We start from the raw sequence: 5,303 nt of genomic DNA, 5'->3' as shown, positions 1-5,303 counted from the left end.
CAGAAAAAACAGGTTTAAAACAAGCATTACATATAAAAAATATTAAATTTAAACTAAACATTTATCTTCCTCAAAAGACATCATTTTGAGACTAAAAAGGGAAGCTATATAACAGAACATTTTGCTTGACACATAATTGACAAAAGACTTGCATTCATAATATGAAAAGAATTACAAAAGAAAACAACAAGCAAAGGACAACCCAAGGGAAAACTGGGTAAAAGACTTGAGCAATTCATCAAAAAGGAAATCTTAAAAGGCCCCCAAAATACGAAAAAGTACTCAACCTTATTGGCAATTAGGAAAATGCAAGTTAAAAACCCCATTAGAATGGTTAAAATTAAAAGGTCTGACAATACCAATCATGGGCTGGGAGACAGAGCAACAGGAACCAGATCACTCTTAGGCAAGTAAAGTGCTGCAATCACCTTGGAAAACAGTGAGTTACCTAAGAAAGTTGAAGATAGGTAGCCCTGTGGCCCAGCAATTCAAGAGAAATGTGTACATGTGGTCACCAGGAAGGCAAGTGCAGAAATGTTGATAGCAGCATGATTCACCATACCTGTAGCTCCAGACTGAAACTTTAATGTTCATAAATTCAATGTTCATAAGTACTGGGATGATTACATCATGTTCTATTCATATGATAGAATTCTATACTGCAATGAAAATGAAATAACTTTAGCCTCACGAGATACTACAATGAAAATGAAATAACTTGAGCCTCACGAGAACATAATTGAATCTCACAATGTTAAGCAGAAAAGAATGTTAGTCACAAAAGAATATCTAGGCTGGGCATGGTGGCTCATGCCTGTAATCCCAGCACTTTGGGAGGCCAAGGTGGATGGGTCATTTGAGGTGAGGAGTCCGAGGCCAGCCTGGCCAACATGGTGAAACCCTGTCTCCACTAAAAACACAAAAATTAGCTGGGCATGGTGGTGCACGCCTGCTACTCAGGAAGTATCCCAGGAAGAATCCCAGCTACTCAGGAAGCTGAAGCAGAAGAATCATATGAACCCAGTAGGCAGAGGTTGCAGTGAACCGAGATCATGCCTGGGCAACAGAGAGAGGCTCTGCCTCAAAAAAAAAAAAAAAAAAAGAAGAAGAAGAAGAAGGAAAAAAAATCAAGAACAGGCACAACTAGACTACAGTTTTTAGGAATTCATAGTTAGGTGGTCAAAGAAAGAAAAGAAAGTGACTAAATTAAAGTCAGGAAAATGATTACCTTTGGGGCTAGTGAGACAGCTGTGAATGAAACAGCACGTGAGGGTCTTCTGGGGTGTGGACAAGCTTATATTTCTGAATAGTGGTTAAATGGTGGTATTTCATAATAGTACGTGGAGCTGTACAATTGTGTTTTTATGTACTTAACATTATTATTATTAGTTACCTCCTTATGTTCATAGCAGCATGTTATACCCAGGGATGGGTGACAAGCAAATTATAAGGATTGAATGCCTTGTGACCCTTAACTGTAAATAATAGAAAACACAACCCAAATTGGCTTAGGCCACAAAAGGTAACCTATTGGGTAATATAAATTAAAGAGTGAGGGGGTGGGCATACTGGCTTCAGATAAGGCTTAGAGCTCATACAATGTGACCAGGTGCTGGGTTCTTTTTATGTCTCAGGTTCTCTTTCTTGTGTTGGCTAAATCTTCCGTTGGTTCTTTCCTTTTGTATCCCAGATAACTGCCAGTAAATCCCTAGGATTACAGGTTTCCTTTTTTAGGTCTAGCAGGAAAGAAAAACTTTGCTCTTCCCATGGTTCAATCAAAACCTCTGGTGTTTAGTCTTACCCCTGATTGGCCCAGTGTGGCTCACAGGTCCTTCCCTGGACTAAGCACTAAGGGAGAAAGGATAAACTGGTGGATCCCATTCCTGGTCAATGGCCAACAGACCACCTGTTTATTCAAGGTTCAAGTTGGTATTTGAAAGAAGAACAGGAGAAGAAGAATAGTGAGGAGGTAGCTAACAAATGTCTATGACAATCAATGTCCATTTTATTTAATTGAATATCATCACACATAAACAACAACACACAATTTTGCACTACTTCCTACCTCAGGCTTAATCAGAACCAAGGCAAAGAAAGTAGCTGGGTAGAACAGAGGTACCAGTTGAGCTAAAATCTGAGAACAGCAGCAAAAATGCAATTTTTTTCTGCCAATGTTAGTGATTCTAAACAATCACAGGTGCTCAGATTGATGAAAAGCAAAGCTGGCTTGTCAGATTGGATCTTCTTTAGAGATACTTTGAGGTGAACTGAGAAAATCTGTGTATTGACTGGGCAGTAGAGGATTTAGAGAACTATACTCCATTTTCTTAGGTACGGTAATGGTAATTGGTAAAAGTTTTAAAAGCAGCAGGTTGGAGTATTTAGGAGTGAATTGTGTTGATGTCTGTAGCTCTCTAAAATAGCTTAGCAAAAGATACACACACATAGGTAAAGAAAACATGCAAAAATTACCAATTGTTGCATCTAGATTGTATGCATACGAGTGATCATTAAAATATTCTTATAATTCTTTATATTCGAAACTCTTAAAATGTTGGGGAAATAAAAAGTGTTTTCAGAAAAATCTGAAAATTTCAAACAAACAAAAAAGCTGACTTATTACTATGCTTTCTCTTCTTATAGTCTCAGGTATTAGTTCCATACCAGGGAGAAAGAAAGAAATTTATTTTGGTGTTAAAACAATATAAGTTCTATTGCTGTTTTCAATTATCCACGAAAATTGTTTATTCAGCACCAGCTATGCGTATGAATCACTTAGTGTTAATATAAAGTTACAATTTAATCTTTATCACCCTATTAGAGAATAAAAGTTGACAACCAAGTACTACAGACAGAAGGAAGGGAACTAGGCCAGGTGCTATGGTTCATGCCTGTAATCTCAGCACTTTGGGAGGCTGAGGTGGGTGGATCACTTGAGCCCAGACCAGCCTGGGCAACATGGCAATACCTTGTCTCAACATGAAAATTAGCTGGTGTGGTGGCATATGCCTGTAGTCCTAGCTGCTCAGGAGGCTGAGGTGGGAGGACTGCTTGACTCTGTCTCGAAAAAAAAAAAAAAAAAAAAAAAGGGAGGGGAAACTCTTGAGGACTTTGTACCTCATAGTACAAAAGGTAAGATTAAACACCAGAGGTTTTGATTGAGCCACACTGGGCCAATCAGGGGTAAGACTAAACACCAGAGGTTTTGATTGAACCATGGGAAGAGCAAAGTTTTTCTTTCCTGCTAGACCTAAAAAAGGAAACCTGTAATCCCAGGGATTTACTGGCAGCTATCTGGGATACAAAAAGAAAGAACCAATGGAAGAATTAGCCAATACAAGAAAGAAAACGTGAGACATAAAAAGAATCCAGGACCTGGTCACAGTGTAAGAGCTGTAAGCCTTATCTGAATATTGCATACATAATATTGAGGTACAAAGAATATTAGCACACATCATTTCATTTATTTTTCACAACAACCCTGCGAAGTAGATACTATTACCATCCCTATTTTACAGACAATAAATGGAGGTGTTCTTAAGTTACATACACTTGGCACAGGGTCCCATAGTTAACAGATAGGAGGCATCTGAATCGAAGAGTAAATCTCTCCTCATATACGGCTGGTGGGAATGTAAAATGATGCAGCTGCTTTGGAAGACTATTTGGCAGTTCCTCAAAAAGTGAAACCATAGAGTTACCATATGACCCAGCAATTCTACCAGGACAAATGAAAATGTGTCCACACAACAACTTGTACATGAATGTTCGTAACAGCACTACTCATAAACGTCAAAAAGTGGAAATAACTCAAGTGTCCATCAGCTCATGAATGAATAAACAAAACATGATATATCTATCTATACAATGGAATTTTATCTGGCAAGAAAAGAAAAAAGTACCAATACATGCTACACATGCATGGACCTCAGAGATTATGTTAAGTAAAATAAACCAGACACAAAATACTACATATTGTATAATCCCCTTTATATGACATGTCCAGAACATGCAAATCTGACAGAAAGATTAGTGATTGCAGAACGATTAATGATTGCTTAGGGCTGGGACAAGAAGGTAAGTAACTGCTAATGGATATGGGTTTTCTTTTCCCCAGCGGGAGGTTATGATGAAATGTTCTGAAATTGATTGTGGTGATGGTTATACAACTCTGTAAATATACTGAAAACCACTGAGTTGTACACTTTTAAACAGGTGGATTATATGTCAAATAAGCTGTGTGTGTGTATACACACACACACACACACATATGCATGAAAAATAGAGTGAACCTCCCTTTACTGCATAATGTTGCCTAACAAAACTATAGTTTTCTTTGTAGAGTTGGCTCTCAGAATCAAACCAGGAGGGTAGCCAGGTTGAATGGCTTCTATATATTATCTAGACTCTTCTAATTAGGAAGTTGATTATTGAATTGGATATCTTTGAATATCTAGTTGTTTGAATTGGATAAAGAAAACCTCAAAGTGCCCAGAAAATATTAGGAACAAAAAAGTGTGTGAATAAATGAAGACATGAAAATTCTCCCTCATATTCCCAGTGTTGGCTATCCATAGTTCTTTGGATTTTGGCCCCATCATGTGAAATCTGTTATATGACATTCTCTAGATTTAGAAGGCAGTGCATAATAAACTGGCCATCAGTCGTCTGCGGATTTGCAACAGAAGACTATTTCTATGTGACTATTAGCAATAGTTGGCTGTATCAGGAATTCAGGAGCGAGCCTTTTGGAATGGCTAGAACTGAAACATATATGCATTCTTTCAAACTTTGTGCTGACTTCCGAACCTCAATGTTGGATGCGTTTAGACAGGAAGGAAGATAACCTTTCGATTCCTGAATGGTCTGCCATTGGGCAGTTATAAATATACCACATCTTTCCTTCTAGCACCCTGGGCAAGTTGCTTTTATGACCAAGCTGTGGCATTTAGACATTTTCTTCCAGGTGCTTAATGACAAATTTACCTCCTGGCTTTTCCTGATTCGGGTGGGTTCGGGTGCCTCTAGAAAGTACTTCCTCTACACTTGATTGAGCTCTTTTATTTGAGCTGCCCTCTCTTCACCCGGCCCACCCCCACTTCTTTTTTCTTTTGCGTTTCTTTTTAGTTCTGTTTGATTACCTGCTTCTGGCAATGTGAAGCTTTCCCATAACTGGATTAGCAGCACAATAATAGCAGTAACCCTTTCATTACCAGAGTAATTTTCTTTACTTGTTTTGAACTTCAGCATTTACAGGCAGCTGCTATTAAGTTAAAAGGTAAAAAGACATGTGACTTTTTCTT

This window comes from Rhinopithecus roxellana, chromosome 3 (genome assembly GCF_007565055.1).
Source record: "Rhinopithecus roxellana isolate Shanxi Qingling chromosome 3, ASM756505v1, whole genome shotgun sequence".
In the NCBI taxonomy this organism is placed as follows: Eukaryota; Metazoa; Chordata; class Mammalia; order Primates; family Cercopithecidae; genus Rhinopithecus; species Rhinopithecus roxellana.
Note: the sequence above shows the minus strand (reverse complement) of the source record.